This window comes from Schistocerca piceifrons, chromosome 7, assembly GCF_021461385.2.
Source record: "Schistocerca piceifrons isolate TAMUIC-IGC-003096 chromosome 7, iqSchPice1.1, whole genome shotgun sequence".
Lineage (NCBI taxonomy): Eukaryota > Metazoa > Arthropoda > Insecta > Orthoptera > Acrididae > Schistocerca > Schistocerca piceifrons.
The window spans coordinates 227,203,201-227,227,320 of NC_060144.1; positions in this window are offsets into that span (position 1 = coordinate 227,203,201).

Here is a 24,120-nt window from a genome sequence, read left to right on the forward strand (position 1 = left end):
AAGTTTAATACTGTTGTTCCCACAAATCAAACATTTTTTTAAAGATTTTTTTCTCACTTAGCCTTCTATGACCGGGAGATTGGAGTAAAATTACTGAAAATATCATAATATGTGATGGGTGACGTAACCATGTGCGCTGCACAGTGATGGGTGCTGCGATTGTGCAGCGTCGCTGGGGGATTTGGGGCGCCTATCGGCCGTGCGGTGCTCCGGCTGCTGTTTGCTCGGCAGCCCACCTCAAACACTGTGCGCACCGAGAATAAACGCCGGAGAGCCTCTCTCCGCGCCGCCCGGCCCCACTCCCCCGTTCAGTGCTGTGCTGTGCTGCGCTGCGCCAGGCTGTGCCGGGCCGTGTTTGCTCGCCGTGGTCCGCTGCTTGCGCTCTTGCCAGGTCAGAAGCGTCTGCCATTTACAGCCGACGCCCGTCTGTTCATTTTCGAGAGCATGCGTACGACTACCACGTAACTCTACAAAAATAACTTTAATTCTCTCCCTCCTGTCTTTTTACCTGCAACAGGCTTCTCTCACGTATTCTCTGTTGACACAGTAGGACAAAATCAAGGGATTGGTGATAACGTCCGTAGGTGGCGGAATCCGGAAACGCGGCCCCAGGACTACTAGGGAAACTAGCAAGTCAGAGCCCTCTTCTCTGAGAGAAGCACGTGCTGTCCGTGTCAAGGACTCATGAGAGAATCGCACCTACTCGTCGTCTGATCACCAGTGTCGTCCAAATTTGTGATGCATGCAGGGCTTGCCCACAGCTGAAAGTGAAGGACGTGGGAGTAACAGATGCCTGAGCGTTTAAAAAGAACAGCAATCGTGGCACGGGTCGGGTGTGGCGTGAGACTTTTATATTAGCGCAGTTTCCAGGCAGCGGTTGCCGCTGCGATAAAACAGCACACGAGGGTCGTGTGCTTCAAATACTATTAGGATAATTATTTTCATTTTAAATTTTTGTGTTATTTGCACTGGAAAGAAACCTAAAATGAGTAATATAACGTAACTGTATACAACGCAGCATGCTATAGCTCTTCCTGGAAAATTATGATTACAACCATGCTGCCTACAAAAATACTGATTCTTTTGGAACCAAAATGAAGAAAAGACCTTGTATAAGTATTTGGAATAATGTAGGGATATCGCCATTACTTCCTCAAAATCTGGGAAAATCAAAACTGGCTTATATAAAAAAAATTACTGATGTGATGAAGCCTTCCGTTAACTGACTCGTGGGGAAGACAAACAAATCTACAATTACACAACGAGGTTTTTCAAGATGAAGGAGGGCTTCCGTCCTGTAGGATGAAAGTGATTACCCCCAAACGCTCTCTGCTACTGCATCCTAGAGATGCATGTTTTCATCGTCTGGTAAATAATGTAATTAAAAAGTCTTAAAGCTGCCGTTACGTCATCGACAGAGAATAAGAAATAACGGCTAAAGGAGACTGCATCAAAATAGATTCCGTTGTATATCACCAGTTATCCTCTCCAATATCTGGCGAACTGATGGTACACAGGTGGTTTGCTGCCAAACTGTGCGATGAAAGCAAACCTTTTTTTAATGTAAACCAAGTTCGTTTCTCCATAGAAATTTTGAAAGTTACATGGAATTGAAAAATGCAGCGTTCATAACGCTCGCAAGATGCTGAGAAAATTATTGCTTCCCCTGTTTTTATTATAAATGTCACCACAGCACCTGTAAATCATAATATGTAAAATACTACAAGTACACAATTTTACAAACGAAGTTCTTGTGTGCGCCTTGTAACCCCTTCCTGCAAATTTATTTCCTATCCAAAATTTCCTTTCCCTTTCATTTAGATGCCGTTAATGAAAATATCAGTGAATAAAATATTCTGACCATTATTTCAGTTCATTTACATTGTAAGGACCATTAAAACTAGAAACAAAAAGAAAACAAGTAAGTGCTGTCCTCTTGGCAGTATATGGATGAGAGCAAGGAGTAGGGATGTTCAATGAATATCGATATTTACAATCAGGTGTTTTGGGAGTTTGAATATCGATGCTACAGTAACGATACTGCACCAATGGAAACATAAATTTAGGCAAAAAAAGCGGGCTACCTGTTACCACTGTCAATAATTTCAAAGAATTTTTCGATATTTAAACGGATCTTTCGCTGAAAATGTCTCACAACGACAGCAGTGAAACACACTTGTGACACCTCCCGAACGCATTTTGTACCTTAATGAGGTTGTACCGGATTTATATGAGGGAAAAACAAATCATGTTTGTTCTTAAGACAAGTTGTTTAGTAATACATACCAGCACCAATTCTACACCATTAAAACACTGTTATTAATAACGAAATTTTCACTCTGCAGCGGAGTGTGCACTGATATCAAAATTACTGGCAGATTAAAACTGTGTCGGACTCGGGACCTTTGCCTTTCGTCCTTTGCAGGAGAGCTTCTGTGAAGTTTGGAAGGTAGGAGACGAGATACTGTGGGAACTGAATCGGTGAGGACGGGTCGTGAGACGTGCTTGGGTATCTCAGATAGTAGAACACATGTCTGTGAAATGAAAAGGTCCCGAGTTCGAAACTCGGTCCGGTACACAGTTTTAACCATTTAGGAAGTATCACTGTTATCAACAATTTTTCCATCCTATACAACGCGGAAACTATTAATTATAGAGAAGAAACGAATGTCATGTCTCTTGTAGAAAATGAAGGGTATCTACCAGTGGAAGTTCTGGTTGGGTATCGGTGCTCGTGATTGAAGGTGTCCATAAACAAATGTGGTATCTGCTAACATACAGGGTGGCACGTCGTTCTCTGGATGTACATGAAACGAAAACCTTTGATGTTTAAATGAACTGAGTTACGAGATCTGCACATTTATGATAGTTAAATAAATATTAAATAAGTAATTTGGCCATATCTATCTGTTGCACAATTGATTGCAGTAGGATGGAAGTTTGCGAGGGAATACGTAAGCACGTGGTCCGGTAAAAATGAATCGTTTATTGAGGCACAACTGAACACACTGATAAATCAAATAATTAATGCGTGGGTCATGGTTGCTGTTCTACATAACGCTCTTGGCTGACTTACAAAGTCACACTTACAACTTCGTCTTGGAGACCACAGCATTATTTAACATTAATTAATTATTATGGTAAGGTCAGAGGAATATTTCAATGGTGACATTCACGAACATATACACTTATAATAGAGATTCCAGACAAATATAAGAATAAAGAAAAACTTTGCCAGTATGCACATGATTGGCAAACGGTCGTTCACTTGGCTTGAATCCGCGAAGCAAGTGAAAAAGAATTCATCGATAACAATAAACTGTTAATAGTTGCACCATAGAAGAAATTCTGGAACTAATTTTAAAGTTGTAGCGCGAGAATCAGGAACTGTGACGTGTAACGATTCTCACAATCCGCGAGCATGTGGTCGTCACAAACAAACATTCTGCATAAAATGAGTGGTAAAATTCAGAATAGCTCACCGAATTGGGTAGTATACATCACTGTGAGAATCTGCAAATTTAAAGCTCTCAGATTCGTTCTTAACACGTGCTGAGACAACAAAGACATGTGGAGACTAGATTGCGTAACTAAATCGAAATTAGCGACGTTTCAGAAATCTATTCAATTATACTGTACTCTTGGGATCACCAGCGAACTAAATCAGGCAGAACTGAGAAAGTAGATCACGAGTCCACATGTCTGAGTAGAGGTAGAATAGAACAATGGCTTGCATGCGTGGACAAGTCCAACTGGTTAGAACGTTCCGAAACTATTTTGTAAGGGGCACATTGTGCTCATGTGGGAGGGATCTAGATGCTTGTTAAACAATAAACTGGTAGCCAAGATCGCAGGAATTCTTTTTATTCCTTTATTACCGGTTCCGACGAAACTAAAGCCGCCGTCATCGGATCTAGGGAGGACAGAAAACACTATAAAAGTGGGCTTGGATTCCACTTACATAACATATATACATATAAATATAGTTACATACCTTAGGACACATACAGGTTACAACATCAAGGCAAACAATGGTGATATTAATAGTTGCCTAGCTCGCGCTTGTGTGTGATGGAGACATTGAACATTTATAATGTCATCTCTCTTGGACCCCTCTGTACTACTTACGATAATTTTGTAAGTCCTGCGTGTTATGAGCAACTATTAATATCGCCATTGTTTGCCTTGATGTTTTAACCTGTATGTGTCCTAAGGTATGTAACTAAATTTATATGTATACATGTTATATAAGTGGAATCCAAGCCCACTTTTGTAGTATGTTCTGTCCTCCCTATATCCGATGATGGCTGCCTTAGTTTCGCCGAAATCGATAATCATGGAATAAAAAGAATTCCTGCGATCTGGGCTACCAGTTTATTGTTCCGAAACTAACCAGAAAAATTCCGAACGCCGCTCAAATAGCTATGAGCGATGAGAGCAAGACGTTAATTTTGACTGTAGCTGAAATCTACAAAAATAATATAATGAATTAACAATGAATAGGCATGCTCACACATAGTCGGTGCCGCCAGCATCGCGTCACCCTAAACACTGCCAAGCGAACTCTTTTGTAAGCCACGCGTCCCGTTCCTCCGGAAGTGCCAAGAGAGCTCCTTATCGTGTGGTGCCAAGCTGTACGAGAGCCTCGTCTAAAGCGAACAGAAACTTCTTTGCTACCTGATGCTTGCTTTATAGGGTGGGCTATTCTGCCACAGTAGCAGACTACTTTTACACCCACAGATTGAAATTTTCCTTGTACACTCTCATTAATGCTTTTTCATTCATCCGGTGATAGGAGGAAATGCTATATATTCTTACATACTGCACGCAGATGTACTGAATACGAGTATGGGGCTCCGAAAATTACCAAAATTTAATAAAATGTGAGGTGAAATAAAGCTTGTGGCCACTGTAGACACACTCAGCTCTCAACTTTTTTTTTGTGTAGTTTACAGTTCGCGTCCAGAATTGAGGTGCCAGAGGTGGGTACATTAAACGTTAAACAAAATGACGAAGAGGCTCCTGTAGAGAACCTTCAAGATGTAATTTAATATCATTTCATACCGCGTAACATTTTCGCTAGAAGCTGCGGTTTTTTGAGTTATGCAAGGAAAACGCAAAAGAAACTGACCTTTGAAACCACCCCTCCCCCACCACCATTACCACTACAACAGCCACCACAATCTCCGCGACATGTTGATCATGACACTCTTCCCTACCATTGTACAAACATTTTTCGGGGCATAATTTTTTTCTAATTTTCCTTTGTTGACTTCACTATGAGAGACGTGCTTCTTCTCGTACAGAGAAGATAGTAAGATCAGAGGAGATGATGTCACACAACTCTCCAGGTTGTTTCTTAAACCGTCTTTCTTTCTTACTTCTTTGTGTTTCACTCAGAAACTGAGCACGGTCTGCACCTGCACCTGGCCTCCAAATCAGGAAGGCCCTTTAACGTCGATTAAACGTGTATTTTATGATTAGTAGTGCACTTTCCTCTTTTACTTTGATACTAGCTCAAATTGTTCAATTGGCTCTAAGCACTACGCGACTTAATATCTGAGGTCATCAGTCCGCTAGAACTTAGATCTACTTAAGTCTAACTAACCTAAGAAAATCACACGCACTAATGCCAGAGGCAGGATTCGACCCGGCGACCCTAGCAACAGCGAGGTTCCGGACTGAAGCGCCAAGAACCGCTCAGCCACAGCGGCCGGCTGATACTAGCGGCTCCAACTGCCCATATGACTAGATTTTTTGGTGTTTCATCCTCATTCTGCGAATGAAGTGTAAACTTAACTACTGTACATCCAGTAAGTACACCGGTGTGCTAAACTTAAGCACGAAAGTAGCTTTGGCTTCCTGTGCCACTGCCGAGTTACACAGCTCGATGAAACTTTCACAACACTTCGGAAGACCCGCTACGTTATAGTGCAGGAGGTAAATGAAAGAAACTCGCAATGAGACGAATAGAAACTACACTTTTCTTCGAAGAAAATTGCAGTATTACATTAAAGAGACCGCGATTGATGGTGGTCACCTGGACATTACAAAAGACGTTACACGGTTCTTACAAGGGTGTTTGACCACCACCGACAGTAATGCATGCACCGCAGCGTGCTACCGTGCTGGTCACTGGCCACAATGTTGACAAGGTGGTTTTTAGGGCGTTTCATCATTTTTTTTCCCTAAAGGTGGGACCCCTCCACGCCCACACCAACATGGTGACCAAACCAAACTTTCTACTGTCACCTCCGCATAACATGTTAGTTTTTGAATCAGGAGTCACAGGATGCAGGCTGTGATGTTATCCATGCTTTTGGGTAAGATTGCTCATTAACATGGTCCATCAGGAGATAGAGAGTGCACGAAAGCGATCGAAAAGTAGCAGTTGTAAATGCAGAGGGGAAAAAAGTGTCAAGGAAAGCGCCAAGGAAAAAAAAAAAAAACTCTGCGACAGTAGGACGGGTAGTAAGTGCAGCCGGCCGGGGTGGCCGAGCGGTTCTAGGCGCTACAGCCTTGAACCGCGCGACCGCTACGGTCCCAGGTTCGAATCCTGCCTCGGGCATGGGTGTGTGTGACGTCCTTCGGTTAGTTAGATTTAAGTAGTTCTAAGTTCTAGGGGACTGATGACCTCAGCAGTTAAGTCCCATGGTGCTCAAAGCCATTTGAACCATTTAGTAAGGGCAGTAGCGGCTTGCTAGCTGCAACAGTGCATTCAAGATGTGGTAATGTTAGTGCGAGGTATAGTGCATCGTTACCTTTGTCGTTGCGGAAGCTCGTTGTAGGGCTGCTACAGTTGCTGCGTCCCTATAACAGTTCAAGGTCGTCATACATTAGTGGGCGATCGGTCACAGATCAGCTCACAGTGTAGGTGGTGTGCGTGGCTGGTTGGCGTGCTGTGTACGGTACGGTTTCCCTGCGGTTGCCTGTTTTTCGGTATCTGGGGTTACCAGTAGTAGCTGTGTTGCAGGGGCTTGCCAGTACTGTTGTGTTAGTGTGCTATGGGCCATAGATGTTTACTTCCTAGCCAATAGTGTTTTTGGTCTATTATGTTTCCATCTATGGTTGTGGTCGTAGTTATCGAGAGAAAGGATAAACGGATTACGCGAGTGTCTCGTGTTATTGTACGGTCGTGTAGAGAGTTTTTGGAATACCTGCAAAATGATATCTAGCCGATATTCCCGTTGAAGATCCGCGGTGCGTGTGTAGAGCGGAGCGTTGCATATAATTGTGAGTACTTTGTTTTGTAAGAGCTGCAGACGGCGCAGACGTATGGGCGCAGCGTATGCCCAGACAGGGGATGCGTACGTCATCAGGGGTCGAATAAGTGTCATGTACATGGACCTATACACCCTCCTCTTCAGTGTGCTACGCCTGTTAATCATAGGGTAGAGTTGTTTGAGCCTCGCATTTGCTTCGTTGGTCACGTGTTGAATGTGGTCCCCCAAGAGTAGTTTCCGGTCTAGCCCGACACCGAAGTATTTGACCTTCTCGCGAAACGTATTGGACGTGCATGTTGCGTTATTGGGTTGTAGTGCTGATGTTTGCGCAGTAGTTTCGGTCTTCTAGTGAACAGAACGGCTTCGCACTTGTCGACGTTTACTCTAACACGCCATTTCACCGGCCTAGGCTCTGCCGCTCTGAGTGCAGTCTTTTTATTTTTTTTTTTTTTTTTGTCGTCAGTCTACTGACTGGTTTGATGTGGCCCGCCACGAATTCTTTTCCTCTGCTAACCTCTTCATCTCAGAGTAGCACTTGCAACCTACGTCCTCAATTATTTGCTTGACGTCTTCCTCTACAGTTTTTGCCCTCTACAGCTCCCTCTAGTACCATGGAAGTCATTCCCTCATGTCTTAGAAGAAGTCCTATCATCCTGTCCCTTCTCCTTATCAGCGTTTTCCACATATTCCTTTCCTCTCCGATTCTGCGTAGAACCTCCTCATTCCTTACCTTATCAGTCCACCTAATTTTCAACATTCGTCTATAGCACCACATCTCAAATGCTTCGATTCTCTTCTTTTCCGGTTTTCCCACAGTCCATGTTTCACTGCCATACAATGCTGGACTCCAGACGTACATCCTCAGAAATTTCTTCCTCAAATTAAGGCCGGTATTTAATATTATTAGACTTCTCTTGGCCAGAAATGCCGTTTTAGCCATAGCGAGTCTGCTTTTCATGTCCTCCTTGCTCCTCCGTCATTGGTTATTTTACTGCCTAGGTAGCAGAATTCCTTAACTTCATTGACTTCGTGACCATCAATCCTGATGTTAAGTTTCTCGCTGTTCACATTTCTACTACTTCTCATTAGCTTCGTCTTTCTCCGATTTGCTCTCAAACCATACTGTGTACTCATTAGACTGTTCATTCCGTTCAGCAGATCATTTAATTCTTCTTCGCTTTCACTCAGGATAGCAATGTCATCAGCGAATCGTATCATTGATATCCTTTCACCTTGTATTTTAATTCCACTCCTGAACCTTTCTTTTATTTCCATCATTGCTTCCTCGATGTACAGATTGAAAGTAGTGGCAAAAGGCTACAGCCTTGTCTTACACCCTTCTTAATACGTGGACTTCGTTCTTGATCGTCCACTCTTATTATTCCCTCTTGGTTGTTGTACATATTGTATATGACCCGTCTCTCCCTATAGCTTACCCCTACTTTTTTCAGAATCTCAAACAGCTTGCACGGTTTTATATTGTCGAACGCTTTTTCTAGGTCGACAAATCCTATGAATGAATCTTGATTTTTCTTTAGCCTTGTTTCCATTATTAGCCGTAACGTCAGAATTGCCTCTCTCGTCCCTTTACTTTTCCTAAAGCCAAACTGATCGTCACCTAGCGCATTCTCAATTTTCTTTTCCATTCTTCTGTATATTATTCTTGTAAGCAACTTCGATGCATGAGCTGTTAAGCTGATTGTGCGATAATTCTCGCTTGTCAGCTCTTGCCGTCTTCGGAATTGTGTGTATGATGCTTTTCCGAAAGTCAGATGGTATGTCGCCAAACTCATATATTCTACACACAAACGTGAATAGTCGTTTTGTTGCCACTTCCCCCAATGATTTTAGAAATTCTGATGGAATGTTATCTATCCCTTCTGCCTTATTTGACCGTAAGTCCTCCAAAGCTCTTTTAAATTCCGATTCTAATACTGGATCCCCTATCTCTTCTAAATCGACTCCTGTTTCTTCTTATATCACGTCAGACAAATCTTCACCCTCATAGAGGCTTTCAATGTATTCTTTCCACCTATCTGCTCTCTCCTCTGCATTTAACAGTGGAATTCCTGTTGCACTCTTAATGTTACCACCGTTGCTTTTAATGTCACCAAAGGTTGTTTTGACTTTCCTGCATGCTGAGTCTGTCCTTCCGACAATCATATATTTTTCGATGTCTTCACATTTTTCCTGCAGCCATTTCGTCTTAGCTTCCCTGCACTGCCTAATTATTTCATTCCTCAACGACTTGTATTTCTGTATTCCTGATTTTCCCGGAACATGTTTGTACTTCGTCCTTTCATCAATCAAATGAAGTATTTCTTCTGTCACCTATGGTTTCTTCGCAGCTACCTTCTTTGTACCTATATTTTCCTTCCCAACTTCTGTGATGGCCCTTTTTAGAGATGTCCATTCCTCTTCAACTGTACTGCCTACTGCGCTATTCCTTATAGCTGTATCTATAGCGTTAGAGAACTTCAAACTATCTCGTCATTCCTTAGTACCTCCGTATCCCACTTCTTTGCGTCTTGATTCTTTCTGACTAATGTCTTGAACTTCAGCCTACTCTTCATCACTACTGTATTGTGATCTGAGTCTATATCTGCTCCTGGGTACGCCTTACAATCCAGTATCTGATTTCGGAATCTCTGTCTGACCATGATGTAATCTAATTGAAATCTTCCCGTATCTCCCGGCCTTTTCCAAGTATACCTCCTCCTCTTGTTGTTCTTGAACAGGGTATTCGCTATTACCAGCTGAAACTTTTTACAGAACTCAATTAGTCTTTCTCCTCTTTCATTCCTTGTCCCAAGCCCATATTCTCGTGTAACCTTTTCATCTACTCCTTCCCCTACAACTGCATTCCAGTCGCCCATGACTATTAGTTTTCGTCCCCCTTTACATACTTCATTACCCTTTCAATATCCTCATACACTTTGTCTTTCTGTTCATCTTCAGCTTGCGACGTCGGCATGTATACCTGAACTATCGTTGTCGGTGTTGGTCTGCTGTCGATTCTGATTAGAACAACCCGGTCATTGAACTGTTCACAGTAACACACCCTCTGCCCTACCTACACCTGTTATACCATTTTCTGCTGCTGTTGATATTACCCGATACTCATCTGACCAGAAATCCTTGTCTTCCTTCCACTTCATTTCACTGACCCCTACTATATCTAGATTGAGCCTTTGCATTTCCCTTTTCAGATTGTCTAGTTTCCCTACCACGTTTAAGCTTCTGACATTCCACGCCCCGGCTTGTAGAACGTTATCCTTTCGTTGATTATTCATCTTTTCTCATGGTAACCTCCCCCTTGATAGTCCCCTCCCGGAGATCCGAATGGGGGACTATTCCGGAATCTTTTGCCAAGGGATAGATCATCATGACACTTCTTCAATTACAGGCACATGTCCTGTGGATACACGTTACGTGTCTTTAATGCAGTGGTTTCCATTGCCTTCTGCATCCTCATGTCGTTGATCATTGCTGATTCTTCCCCTTTTGGGCAATTTTACACCCCTAGGACAAGAGAGTGCCCTGAACCTCTGTCCGCTCCTCCGCCCTCTTTGACAAGGCCGTTGGCAGAATGAGGCAGACTTCTTATGCCGGAAGTCTTCGGCCGCCAATGCTGATTATTTATAAAAATTTTGGCAGTGGCGGGGATCGAACCCGGGACCGAAGACTTTTGATTATGAATCAAATACGCTACCCCTTTTTTTTTTTAAATCCCATTTTGTTCGCTTTTGTTCGTTGTGTCTGCTCGGGGCGGACGCCGTAAGACATCCATTTATGTTCGTCGTTGATCGATTAACTCAGTTTGTTTTATTACAGAGGGCACGTAACCCTCTGACCGAACACGCTGAGCTACCTTGCTGGCGACCATTAGACCACGGGTACTGTCTTCAGTCCTGAGTTAATGTTAGACGGCTTCCAATCTTGCGCAAGGTTGGTTCCATCAGCGTGTGTGGCAACTGCTGGATGGTCTTTGATGCAAGTGGACGTGCCGCAGAACGTTCCTCCAACGCATTTTTATGGAAATAATACTTTACCGCATCGAAAAGCGCAGTTGGAGGAGCTTACGGAACTAGCGAATATTCAACGAATGGACTGGTCTGTCCGTCACCCCGACTTATCGAGTAATTGTGGAGTGCGTTGGGAAGACGTAGTGCAGGACGTCTGCACGAACTATAGATCTACTTTGTGCGTAATCCTCCTCACATCAAATAATGAAACAATTCCCGACCAATTCTCGTATGTAAAATGGTAGTTGCGAACTACTAAGTATTCGTTACGAGATCAAAAGCGCAACGTAATGTCATTGTTATCGAAGCAAAGCAAATAATATAGCAGTAATATGGAAATCATTCTTTTATGTAAATTACATCTGTGATAGACGTCACCATTCCTAGATTGTTTTATAATTGTCCTTCTACTCTTGCTGGATGCCGACTAGATTATACTTAAGTGCAATTTTGTCTGTTGCTTTTATAAGTAATAATCAGTGCGTAATATTTAACCGCTTTCATTGCAGTATACGAGCATTTTTCCATTTCTTTCGTTTCAGAGGGATTATGAAGGAATATTTTGGCCGCTTTGAGTTGGAGATGGTACGTTTGGTGACTCGAGGCTCTGTCGTTAATTATTCAATTAATTCCAGTGACCCGATATTTCCAAACGAAGTCCGATTACGTTTTCTGCAAAGTGTTTTCACATATATATGAGAATATTAATTAACGTACGTGGTATAGCGCCATTGAGCATACTGCCGAACAACATCGAACTTCGGCCTGTGTTTTTTTTAAATGGAACTGAGAACTATAACCCAAGGAAATAGCTTACCAGGAAATGCAAGAAACAAAACTGGGTATTTAAATGACTGAACAAATATGGCATGTAAAGAATCCCTGTTCCAAAAAATTTTGAAGTGTTTCATTTCGCTGAGTATTTTAAAATTCGTGATTACATCAAAAAGTAACTAAAGCACTAAAGGAATACTTATGCATCAGTGACCATTCAAAATTTGTCAATCGCGCTGCTGGATGAACGGAACGCCCTACCCATTAGAACTCTTTACCAATCTCGTCGGCAGCACGGGAGCACGTGGCAGAGCGCGCATTACCGCCCATGGTGAACACACGCTCTATTAAGAAACACGCCTTTCGTAATGTCGAGGAGACAATCGTGAACCACAGTGACTTTAGTTTAATTACTCTCTTTCTACAAAAGTGCCATTTCTGTGCGTTTCGTTGTGTATTTTCGTACTGTTGCCTTCTGTACTACACTATAGCGGTGCTTATTATCTGTGGTACCAGTTTCATCTAGCTGTGACGTTAAGCAGTGACATATCTACATCTTCATCTACACTCCACATTCCACCTTGTTGTGTGTGGCAGTGAGCACTTCGTGCACCACGTATTTTCCCCCTTTTCTGTTGACGTCGCGACATACGGTGATGCAGATCGCCTCTCTTGCAGCGTCTGCCACTGTAGTTGAATGATCATCCCTGAGGCGCTTCCGTTCTTACTAAATTAACCTGCAATGAATGGTGCTTCTTTTGTTTCGATGTTCTTTACTTCATCAGTCCGACCTGGAACGGATCTCATACTGATAAGCAATATTCAGTTACTGGTCGAATGATTGTTTTTTAAGCTAATTCCTATGTTGATGGCCTATGTTTCCTGAGGATTCATCCACTTAATCTCATTCTGGCATCTGCCTCACTCACGATTAATTTTACGTGGTCGTTCCATTTCAAATCGCTCTATAAGCATATTCGTAGATATTTTAAGGAAGTAAATGCTTCCAGTGATTGTTCTGCTATTCTGTACTGATACAGCAGTGGATCTTTCTATGTATGCACAATAAGTTATATTTGTTTGTACTCCATGCAACAAATGTTTATCCTGGGCAGATGCCCAAGCATTTCGCTACAATTTTCTAGCGCCGTGACTTCTGTGCACACAATAGGATCATCCGCGAAAAGTCTCGTGGAAATTACCATGTTGCCTACCAGGCCATTTGTGAAAAGTAATGGCTCCATAAGATCCCGTGCGATACGCCCGAATTTACTGTAACATCTGACGACTTGTTTCCGTTCAGAATGAGATGCTGCGTTGTGTTTGTCAGATATTCCATATACTCGCATCTTGTTCTTTAGGCGGTAGTGCGGAGCTGTATCGAATGCCTTCCGGAAGTCAAGGAACATCTACCTGCGTGGCTGTGTTTACAGCTTTCTAGGTCTCGTGGACAAAGTCATCGAGCCGGATTTCATTCGATCGTTCTTTTCGGAATCATCCATGTTGGTTCCTACAAAGGACACTTTCGGTCTCCGGAAACGTAATAATACGCGAACATAATACGTGATCCAAGGTTCTACAACTGATAGACGTCCGAGATACAGGTCAATAGCTTGTGCGTATGTTCTACGACCATTCTTCAAAACTGGTATGACTTGTGCGAGAGTCAGCCTGCTGCTTAACTTTGTGACACCACTTTAGATTTATGAAGTAAATATTAGTTGTAAACATTCGTGATTGTATTGTACTGCTGGCAGCTGTTGACGAGCGGTTCTAGTCGCTTCAGTCCGGAACCGCGCTGATGCTACGGTTGCAGGTTCAAATCCTGGATGTGTGTGATGTCCTTAGCTTCGTTTGGTTTAAGTAGTTCTACGTCTAGGGGACTGGTGACCTCAGATGTTAAGTCCCATACTGCTTAGAGCAATTTGAACCATTTTGTACTGTACTCAGTTTACAAAGCTAATGCAAATATGACTGAGTGGTTGCGTGTTGAAAGCACTACAGTTTGTTATTTTTGATAACTCGTCTGTTGGAAACAAGATACACTCTACTGCTACAGAGAGCACACATAAATACATCTTCTATTTTTAAGTTTATTCACAGTATCTGTGTTGTGTACATAGTTCCGCATAGTCATCGTGTACACAACTTTCCCACTAGAGCGCGCCCCACTAAGCACAACAGCGCAGGCGCAGCGCTCGTCCGTCTCCGCACTACGAGATGGCGCTGCCTTAGAGACGGACCAAATTCTGCTTCCGCCGATCTGCGTATTAATATGTAACGCAGCCAATGAGATTGCTGCTAACATAGAAACTTTTCTCCTCGCGGATCACACTCGCGCAGTGATACCTGAATGCGCGAGGTATTATAACGAGAGTACAGAAGGGATAGATAACATTCCATCAGAATTTATAAAATCATTGGGGGAGTGGCAACAAAACGACTATTCACGTTGGTGTGTAGAATATATGAGTCTGGCAATATACCATCTGACTTTCGGAAAAGCGTCATCCACACAATTCCGAAGATGGCAAGAGCTGACAAGTGCGAGAATTATCGCACAATCAACTTAACAGCTCATGCATCGAAGCTGCTTACAAGAATAATATACAGAAGAATGGAAAAGAAAATTGAGAATGCGCTAGGTGACGATCAGTTTGGCTTTAGGAAAAGTAAAGGGACGAGAGAGGCAATTCTGATGTTACGGCTAATAATGGAAGCAAGGCTAAAGAAAAATGAAGATACTTTCATAGGATTTGTCGACCTGGAAAAAGCGTTCGACAATATAAAATGGTGCAAGCTGTTCGAGATTCTGAAAAAAGTAGGGGTAAGCTATAGGGAGAGACGGGTCATATACAATATGTACAACAACCAAGAGGGAATAATAAGAGTGGACGATCAAGAACGAAGTCCTCGTATTAAGAAGGGTGTAAGACAAGGCTGTAGCCTTTCGCCCCTACTCTTCAATCTGTACATTGAGGAAGCGATGATGGAAATAAAAGAATGGTTCAGGAGTGGAATTAAAATACAAGGTGAAAGGATATCAATGATACGATTCGCTGATGACATTGCTATCCTGAGTGAAAGTGAAGAAGAATTAAATGATCTGCTGAACGGAATGAACAGTCTAATGAGTACACAGTATAGTTTGAGAGTAAATCGGAGAAAGACGAAGGTAATGAGAAGTAGTAGAAATGAGAACAGCGAGAAACCTAACATCAGGGTTGATGGTCACGAAGTCAATGAAGTTAAGGAATTCTGCTACCTAGGCAGTAAAATAACCAATGATGGACGGAGCAAGGAGGACATGAAAAGCAGACTCGCTGTGGCAAAAAAGGCATTTCTGGCCAAGAGAAGTCTACTAATATCAAATACCGGCCTTAATTTGAGGAAGAAATTTCTGAGGACGTACGTCTGGAGTACAGCATTGTATGGCAGTGAAACATGGACTGTGGGAAAACCGGAAAAGAAGAGAATCGAAGCATTTGAGATGTGGTGCTATAGACGAATGTTGAAAATTAGGTGGACTGATAAGGTAAGGAATGAGGAGGTTCTACGCAGAATCGGGGAGGAAAGGAATATGTGGAAAACACTGATAAGGAGAAGGGACAGGATGATAGGACTTCTTCTAAGACATGAGGGAATGACTTCCATGGTACTAGAGGGAGCTGTAGAGGGCAAAAACTGTAGAGGAAGACGTCAAGCAAATAGTTGAGGACGTAGGTTGCAAGTGCTACTCTGAGATGAAGAGGTTAGCACAGGAAAGGAATTCGTGGCGGGCCGCATCAAACCAGTCGGTAGACTGATGACACAAAAAAAAAAAAAAAAAAAACTGACCTCCGGTCAGTCAGTCTGCATTAGTCTGCACCAGTCTGTACCAGTCTGCATTTGTCTGTACCAGTCTATAGTCAAGTTTCGGTCTGCTCCTAATAACACTACCATATTCCTATACATAGCCATGAAGATAAATGAATAGACACTTTCTCAAGTATCAGAGATATTTGAGAATAATATTAACGTACCAAGACCAAAGGATCTTCAGATTGTCAACTGTAAACAGCATCCAGAATCAAGTTACGTAATGTCTACGCTTTTCATTATTTTAATAAATGTGTGTGAAAGTTAATCAAGTTCTGTTTAGAGTTGGTCACCGTCAATCTGCTACTCTAAGCTTGCAAGTGGCATTTCTATCGTCTGACCTAAGGGCAGAAGATAAACACGCCACGATAAGACCACGAGACATATTGCTGACACTCGCCTACTTCGTTAGAGCGACAAGTCAAATAATCTGAGCCGGCCGTTGTGGCCGTGCGGTTAAAGGCGCTGCAGTCTGGAACCGCAAGACCGCTACGGTCGCAGATTCGATTCCTGCCTCGGGCATGGATGTTTGTGATGTCCTTAGGTTAGTTAGGTTTAACTAGTTTTAAGTTCTAGGGGACTAATGACCTCAGCAGTTGAGTCGCATAGTGCTCAGAGCCATTTTTGAACCAAGCCAAATAATCTTTCGGTGTGTGTACCGAAGGTCTTACAGTACGCACACCACAATCTGCTGGCATTCTTGTCATTTTCCGAAGACGGTTAGTGTGTATGTCAGCCTGTGCGCTGAGCACCGCATGCGTCAGAAGCCAACTGGTGCGTTACTTCAGAACGTCGGCAGTGGGAGGAAGCGTGCAGGCGGCCGACACGCTCGGTGTGGCGTGCCATCAGGCAGGCAGGTAGCTGAGTTACGGGCCGCACACACGCGTGTGGGTCTACTGGCGCCAGGCGCCGACCCGACCCGCTGCCACAATTAGATACGCTGTAGCCCCAAACAAGCTGACGCCTTGTCGCTAGGAAAAGCTTGCGAGGCGCCTACGTACTTGCACCACACAATGGTAACAGTTGTCATGAAAGCTTGAAGATCCGTGTCTTCATCTCATTCCACTGAATATACAGCATTACTATTAAAATTAATCATTCACAATAATTATGAAGAACCGTGTTTATACGATTTTCAAACAGCAACAGGAGTGTCACTGACTACATCGTACGACGGCGCTTGAAAAGTCCGTGCAAAAATAAAAACTACTTACGGGTTTGGGGTAAACCTTTTTTTTTATTTTTCGACATAGTCTCCTTTCAGGCTCACACACTTCCTCCAACGCTGTTCCCTTCCGAATGATAGGAATTGTCGAGATCTGCAAAATATACTACTGGCCATTAAAATTGCTACACCACGAAGATGTGTTACAGACGCGAAATTTAACCGACAGCAAGAACATGCTGCGATATGCAAATCATTAGCTTTTCAGAGCAATCACACAAGGTTAGCGCCGGTGGCGACACCTACACCGTGCTGACATGAGGAAAGTTTCCAACCGATTTCTCATACACAAACATCAGCTGGCGGTCGTTGCCTGGTGAAACGTTGTTGTAATGGCTCATGTAAGGAGGAGAAATGCGTACCATCACGTTTCCGACTTTCATAAAGGTCGGATCGTAGCCTATCGCGATTGCGGTTTATCGTATCGCGACATTGCTGCTCGCGTTGGTCGAGATCAAATGACTGTTAGCAGAATATGGAATCGGTGGGTTCAGGAGGCTAATACGGAAGGCCCTGCTGGATCCCAACGTACTCGTATCACTAGCAGTGATGACAGGCATCTTATCCGCATGCCTGTAACGGATCGTGCAGCCACATCTCGATCCCTGAATCAACAGATGGGGACGTTTGCAAGACAACAACCATCTGCACGAACAGTTCGACGACGTTTGCAACAGTATGGACTATCAGCTCGGAGACCGTGGCTGCGGTTAGCCTTGACGCTGTATCACAGACAGGAGCGCCTGCGATGGTGTACTCAAAGACGAACCTGGGTGCACGAATGACAAAACATCATTTTTCGGATGAATCCAGGTTCTGTTTACAGCATCATGATGGTCGCATCCGTGTTTAGCGACATCGCGATGAACGCACATGGGAAGCGTGTATTTGTCATCGCCATACTGGCGTATCACCTCGCGTGATGGTATGGGGTGCCATTGGTTACACGTCTCGGGCACCTCTTGTTCGCATTGACGGCACTTTGAACAGTGGACGTTACATTTCAGATGTGTTACGACCCGTGGCTCTACCCTTCATTCGATCCCTGCGTAACCCTACATTTCAGCAGGTTAATGCACGACCGCATGTTGCAGGTCCTGTACGAGCCTTTCTAGATATAGAAAATGTTCGACTGCTGCCCTGGTCAGCACATTCTCCAGATCTCTGACCAACTGAAAACGTCTGGCCAATGGTGGCCGAGCAACTGGCTCGTCACAATACGCCAGTCACTACTCTGGATGAACTGTGGTATCGTGTTGAAGCTGCATGGGCATCTGTATCTGTACACGCCATCCAAACTCTGTTTGACTCAATGCCCAGGCGTATCAAGGCCGTTATTACGGCCAGAGGTGATTGTTCTGGGTACTGATTTCTCACGATCTGTGCACCCAAATTGCGTGAAAATGTAATCACATGTCAGTTCTAGTATAACAGTTTTGCCTAATGAATACCCGTTTATCATCTGCATTTCTTCTTGGTGTAGAAATTTTAATGCCAGTAGTGTAGCTATTAGTTGGTGCAATCACCTCCTCGTTTGAATAAAATCTTTGTCCCGCCAGCCATTTATTCAAATAGGGAACAAATAGTAGTCCGAGGGAGCCAAGTCTGGAGAATAGGGAGGAATCCCATCACCATTAATTTTGCGACCACAACTGCTGAGGTGTGTGTTGGTGACTTGTCGAGATGGAAAAGGACTTTTGCGGTCGAATCGCTGGCGTTTTTCTTGCAGCTCAGTTTTCAAACGGTCCAATAACAATGAGTAATATACACCAGTAATAGTTTTACCCTTTTCCAGATAGTCGTTAAGGATTATCCCTTGCGAATCCCAAAAGACACTCGCCCTAACCTTTCCGCCCGAAGGAACGGTCTTCGCCTCTTTTGGTGCCTATTCTCCCTTGGTAACCCATTGTTTTATATTGTTGTTTGGTCACAGGAGTATAGTAATGTACCCATGTTTCATCCACAGTGACGAAACGACGCTTAAAGTTCTGCGGATTCTTCCTGAATAGCTGCAAGCCATCCTTGCAACACTTCACACGATTCCGTTTTTGATCATACGTGAGCAATCGTGGAACCCATCTTGCGGATAGCTTTCTCATGTCTAAATGTATACGCAAAATATAATGTACCCGTTCATTGGAGATGTCCACAGCGCTAACAATCTCACGCACCTTAACTCCTCTGTCGCCCACAGAGCGTCCAGAACGTTCAGCATCACTTGTGCCCATATGGGCTCTCCGAAAATTTAGAAACCGCTTGTAAAATGTTCTACTCGAAGGTGGAGAGTCACGATAATGTTTATCAAGCTTCTCTTTAGTCTCCTGAGGTGTTTTGCCTTTCATAAGGTAATGTTTAATCACCACACAAAATTCTTTTACGTCCATTTCTTGACAATCACTCGACTTCCTTGATTCACACGAATGCCAAAGACAAAGAAATAGACCGATACGGCTGAAACGTGGTGTGCGTTCTTTCCAAAGATGCTACTAACTAAACGTGACCTCGATACGAGTCGGTGGTGTCATCTCTCAGACTTCGCACGGACTTTTCAAACGCCCCTCGTACAACAGTTAATTAGACGGCCACAAAACATTAAGCAGCATTTTACACATGGGGATTATTTGTGTATTTATTTATCAACTTCTTTGGAATCCTGCGAGACATAACTAGTTAGTCACAGGATGAATCAGTACAAAAGGCTGAATACAATGAAGCCCGATGTGACAGGAGGACCCTGCCCATAATGCTACAAATGTTCTCAAATGGAGAGATATTTAGCGACCTTCCTGATCACCGCAGGTTTTGGCAATCACGAAGATAAGCAGTAGAAACTTTCACCGTATGCGAGCGGGCATTAACTTGCTGAAAAATAAGTACAGGATAGCTTGCCAAGAAGAGCAACCAAACGGGGCGTAGAATATCTTAAACTTACCACTGTGGTGTACGGGTTCTGGGTTTGATAACCGAAGGGGTCCTGCTACGCGAAGAAGTGGCACCCCAGACCATTACTCCTGGCTGTCGGAACGTATGGCGGGTGACGTTGGTACAAGCCACTGTCCGGGGTGTCTACAGACATGTCTCCAGCGTGGGATCCCACTAACTCTTCAGTGACGAGTTCCTCCTCGAACTGAGCCCCGACGAACAGTACAGATATGCTTGTAGATGCCAAGGACAATGTTGGCAACCCAGCCTAATTGTCGCCCGCCATATGGCCTGACAACCAGTATAGATAACACAGGTCTGCGACAAAAATAATTGTCTCAAATTTATTTAGTGATTTTTTTATAGTGTTTTCAACGCTGATTTCGGGGCAAATAGTGAAAAAAATACGACACGTACAGTTATTTCACAGACTGCTTGTCTAGTATTAGCTTTTTTTCGATATTTCAGCACTCTAGTGAGTTTGAATTTTGGTTTTTAGGATCTCCATAAACTGTTATTTAGCCGTTTTTATACTAGATATACGTAAAACAAAGAGTAATCAGGAGAAACCAGCAGTATTTTCATGTCAGTGCCGGTCTGTCGCGCTGCCCCTTCCCCCGCCATCACCGAGCAGTGAGCTTGTCCTTCTGTTCACAGCACATCCTCACTCTGTGCTGTTCACGTGTTGTTGTTACTAGTGCTTTAAAGTAGTGATTGTTTCCTTGTGTTGTGAAGTTTCTTTATGGACAAATGACAATGGCTACCAGCGAATGTATCTTTCTTCTCTCAAGAAGGCGACCTGCTGTTTTGCAGTGACGTTCCAGGACTTATGGCACGTTTCGAAATAGAATACGCTCCTGATGAGTGGAGACATTTTATTGCTTCTTCGAAAAGAAGTCTTACAGCAGTACGTCTACACAATGGCAATAAGTATGCTTCTATACCAGTTGGACTCCCGGTTCACTTAAAAGAATGTTACGAAAACCTTGAACTGATTTTAAGTAAACTCTGCTATTCAGACCACAAATGGACACTATGTGGTGATTTAAAAGTGATTTCAATGCTTCTTGTTCAACAAAGTGGCTACACAAAGTTCCCTTGCTTTCTCAGTGAATGGGACAGTAGAGACAGAAAGCAACACGACATAAAAAAAGCTTGACCCTTGAGAAAAATCTTACAGGTAGAGGTTAAAAATGCTGAGAGGAAAAGCCTTGTGGATCCCAAAAAGGTGTTACTTCCACCACTTCACAGTAAGCTAGGGCTGATGAAACAATTTGTTAAGGCATTTCCAAAGAAGGGAAATGTTTCGGATATCTTTGTGGACAGTTTCCTGGTTTATCCAAGGCAAAACTGAAGGAAGGAACCTTTTTCGGACGAGACATTAGAAAACTAATGACAGATCCCAACTTTGTGGACAATATGGAAAGAAAAGAAAAGGCAGCATGGACATCTTTTACATTAGTTGCCACCGATTTCCTAGGAAACAAAGGAGCCCCAAACTACAAGACAATCGTCGCGGACATGCTCGACAACTTTAAGAAGTTGGGCTGTAACATGAGCATTTCAGTTCATTTTCTCCACTCACATCTTCACTACTTCCCTCCAAATCTTGGTGATGTAAGTGAAGAGCATGGCGAAAGACCCCACCAAGACATCAACGAAATGGAAAGAAGATATTAAGGAAGATGGAACGTCAACATGATAGCGTACTTCTGCTTGATGATAAAAAGAGATGATCCTCAACGAGTCCACAGCCGGAAAAGGAATAAAAGAAGCTTCTACAGAAAGCGAAAGCGTTATTATATGGACTTATGAACGTAAAGAGAAATGGAAGTGTACTGGAAATGTAGATTACAACGTTATTTATAGATGAAAGAAAAGTTTATAACGTTGGATAGAATGTGATAAATTGCTAAAATTTTGTTATTATACCAAAAAGTCCATTTTTTGTGAGAAAATCTGACGTGATAGACTAAAATGATTGTATTTTTGAAATCAGTGCTGAAAAGTACATAAAAGTCAGTTATCAAATTTGAAACAAATTACAAAAAAGTTTTTTTCAGACCTGTGTACTCTAGAGTGTCATTCCTTTTCATAGCAGGACCCCTCCGATGGTCATTCGCGACACCCTTACAGCATCGCAGTACGTCGGCAGTATTATACGCCCGTTTTGTTGCGCTACAGGGCAAGCCATCCTGGACTTACCTTTCATCAAGATAATGCTCGCCCGCACACGGCGAGAGCCTTCGCCCTTGTCAAACACTGCTTCGGCAGAAAAGCCACCGGATCTTTTCCCAGTTGAGAACGTTTCGAGCATATTCGGCACATCCCTCCAATCAGATCCGAATTCTGACAGTCTGACGCGCCAATCGAACAGAATTTTGCACGATATTCCTCCGGAGGACATCCAGCAACTATGTCAATCAATGCCAAGCCGAATAACTGCTTGCACAAGGGCCAGAGGCGGACCAAAGCATTATTGACTTGCCCAATTTGTGAAGCCTTTCTCTCGAATACATGTTCCGGTTATCTGAAATTATAATCTTTTGTTTGACTGTACATGGTTCAAATGGCTCTGAGCACTATGGGACTTAACCTCTGAGGACATCAGACTCCTAGAACTTAGAACCACTTAAACCTAACTATCCTAAGGACATCACACACATCCATGTCCGAGGCGGGATTCGAACCTGCGTCCGTAGCGGTCGCGCGGTTCCAGACTGTAGCGCCTAGAACCGCTCGGCCATCCCGGTCGCCGTCTGTACATGTACGTACATCACATCTGCCCATTTCCGTTCAATTCTGATAATTCCTTCGTGGTGCATCTTTCTTTTTCCCCTCTTTAGTGTACACAGTGCGATAGCTTCCACTCCTGCAGTCCTTCGTTCTCAGTTGCGTACAATATTGCTATATGTAGATGACTATTACTTTGAGACAGTCAAATCACAACTGAATAAAAAATCGTATTTGTGTCATAAGCGAAACGTCTTTCTTCTTTGAAAAGCATCTACAATGGATATTATTGGTGTTTTCCCCTTAAAGAGCGCATTTGGAATAAACAACATGGCCAGTTCCTTTTGCTGCCTTCCTTCCTGCTCAAACTTCTCTCATTCGCTCCCCGTCTTTCTGTTTCCGGTCCTATGTCCATGCTTCTTGTCGGCTTTGTGTCTTCGGCTTCATCTTGATTGCCTTTTTGGTTGTCCACATTTCTTTCATCTTCCGGCTTGCGTTCTTCGGTCCATTTTACGCCTGTTCGTTTATCTTATGTAGTTTACTTTTCTTAATGATGTTTCTGAATTTTATTCTGTCGTTTATTGTGTCTGCCGTTATGTTGAGTTGGTTCAGGTCGTTTTTCACCTGTGTCACCCATTTGTTGTTTCTAATGGTTACCCAGTCAAAGATCTGTTTGGTCAGTCTGTGTGTGGCATTCTGTATAGGTGTCCATAGAATTGTAGTCTCCGTTTTCTAATCTTTTCTGTGATTCCAGAATGAGATTTTCACTCTGCAGCGGAGTGTGCCCTGATATGAAACTTCCTGGCAGATTAAAACTGTGTGCCCGAGTTCGAGTCTCGGTCGGGCACACGGTTTTAATCCGCCAGGAAGTTTCTTTTCTGTGATTGTCTCCGTATGTTTCTATAGTTCCTCTGTAGGTTTCTTGATCCATATTCCACTGTTGTTAGTTGCACCAAATATTTTCGTAAGTATTTTCCGTTCTAATTTTTCTAGTTGTCTGATACGTGTATGCCCTAGGATTAGTGTGGTCTCTGCTGCATATAGTGGCTTGGGGAGCACCACCGTGTCGTAGTGGCGTAATTTGGTTTATTGTGAGATAAACGTCTTGTTGTAATGATTCCACACTACTTTGTATGCCTTGTCCAGTTTAGTTTCTCTTTCTTCGTTTGAGTCTCTGTTATGTCCACTCATTTGTAGTGTTTCAGCGAGGTATTTGAAGTTTGTCGTTTTGTTAATCGTGCCATACTTTGTGTTCAGAGATGAGAGTTTCTTTGTGCTCATAAACTGTGTTTTATAGTAAGAGATCTGTAGTCCAGTTTTGGAAGCGATTTCGTGTAATTTTTCAATAGCGTCTTTTGTT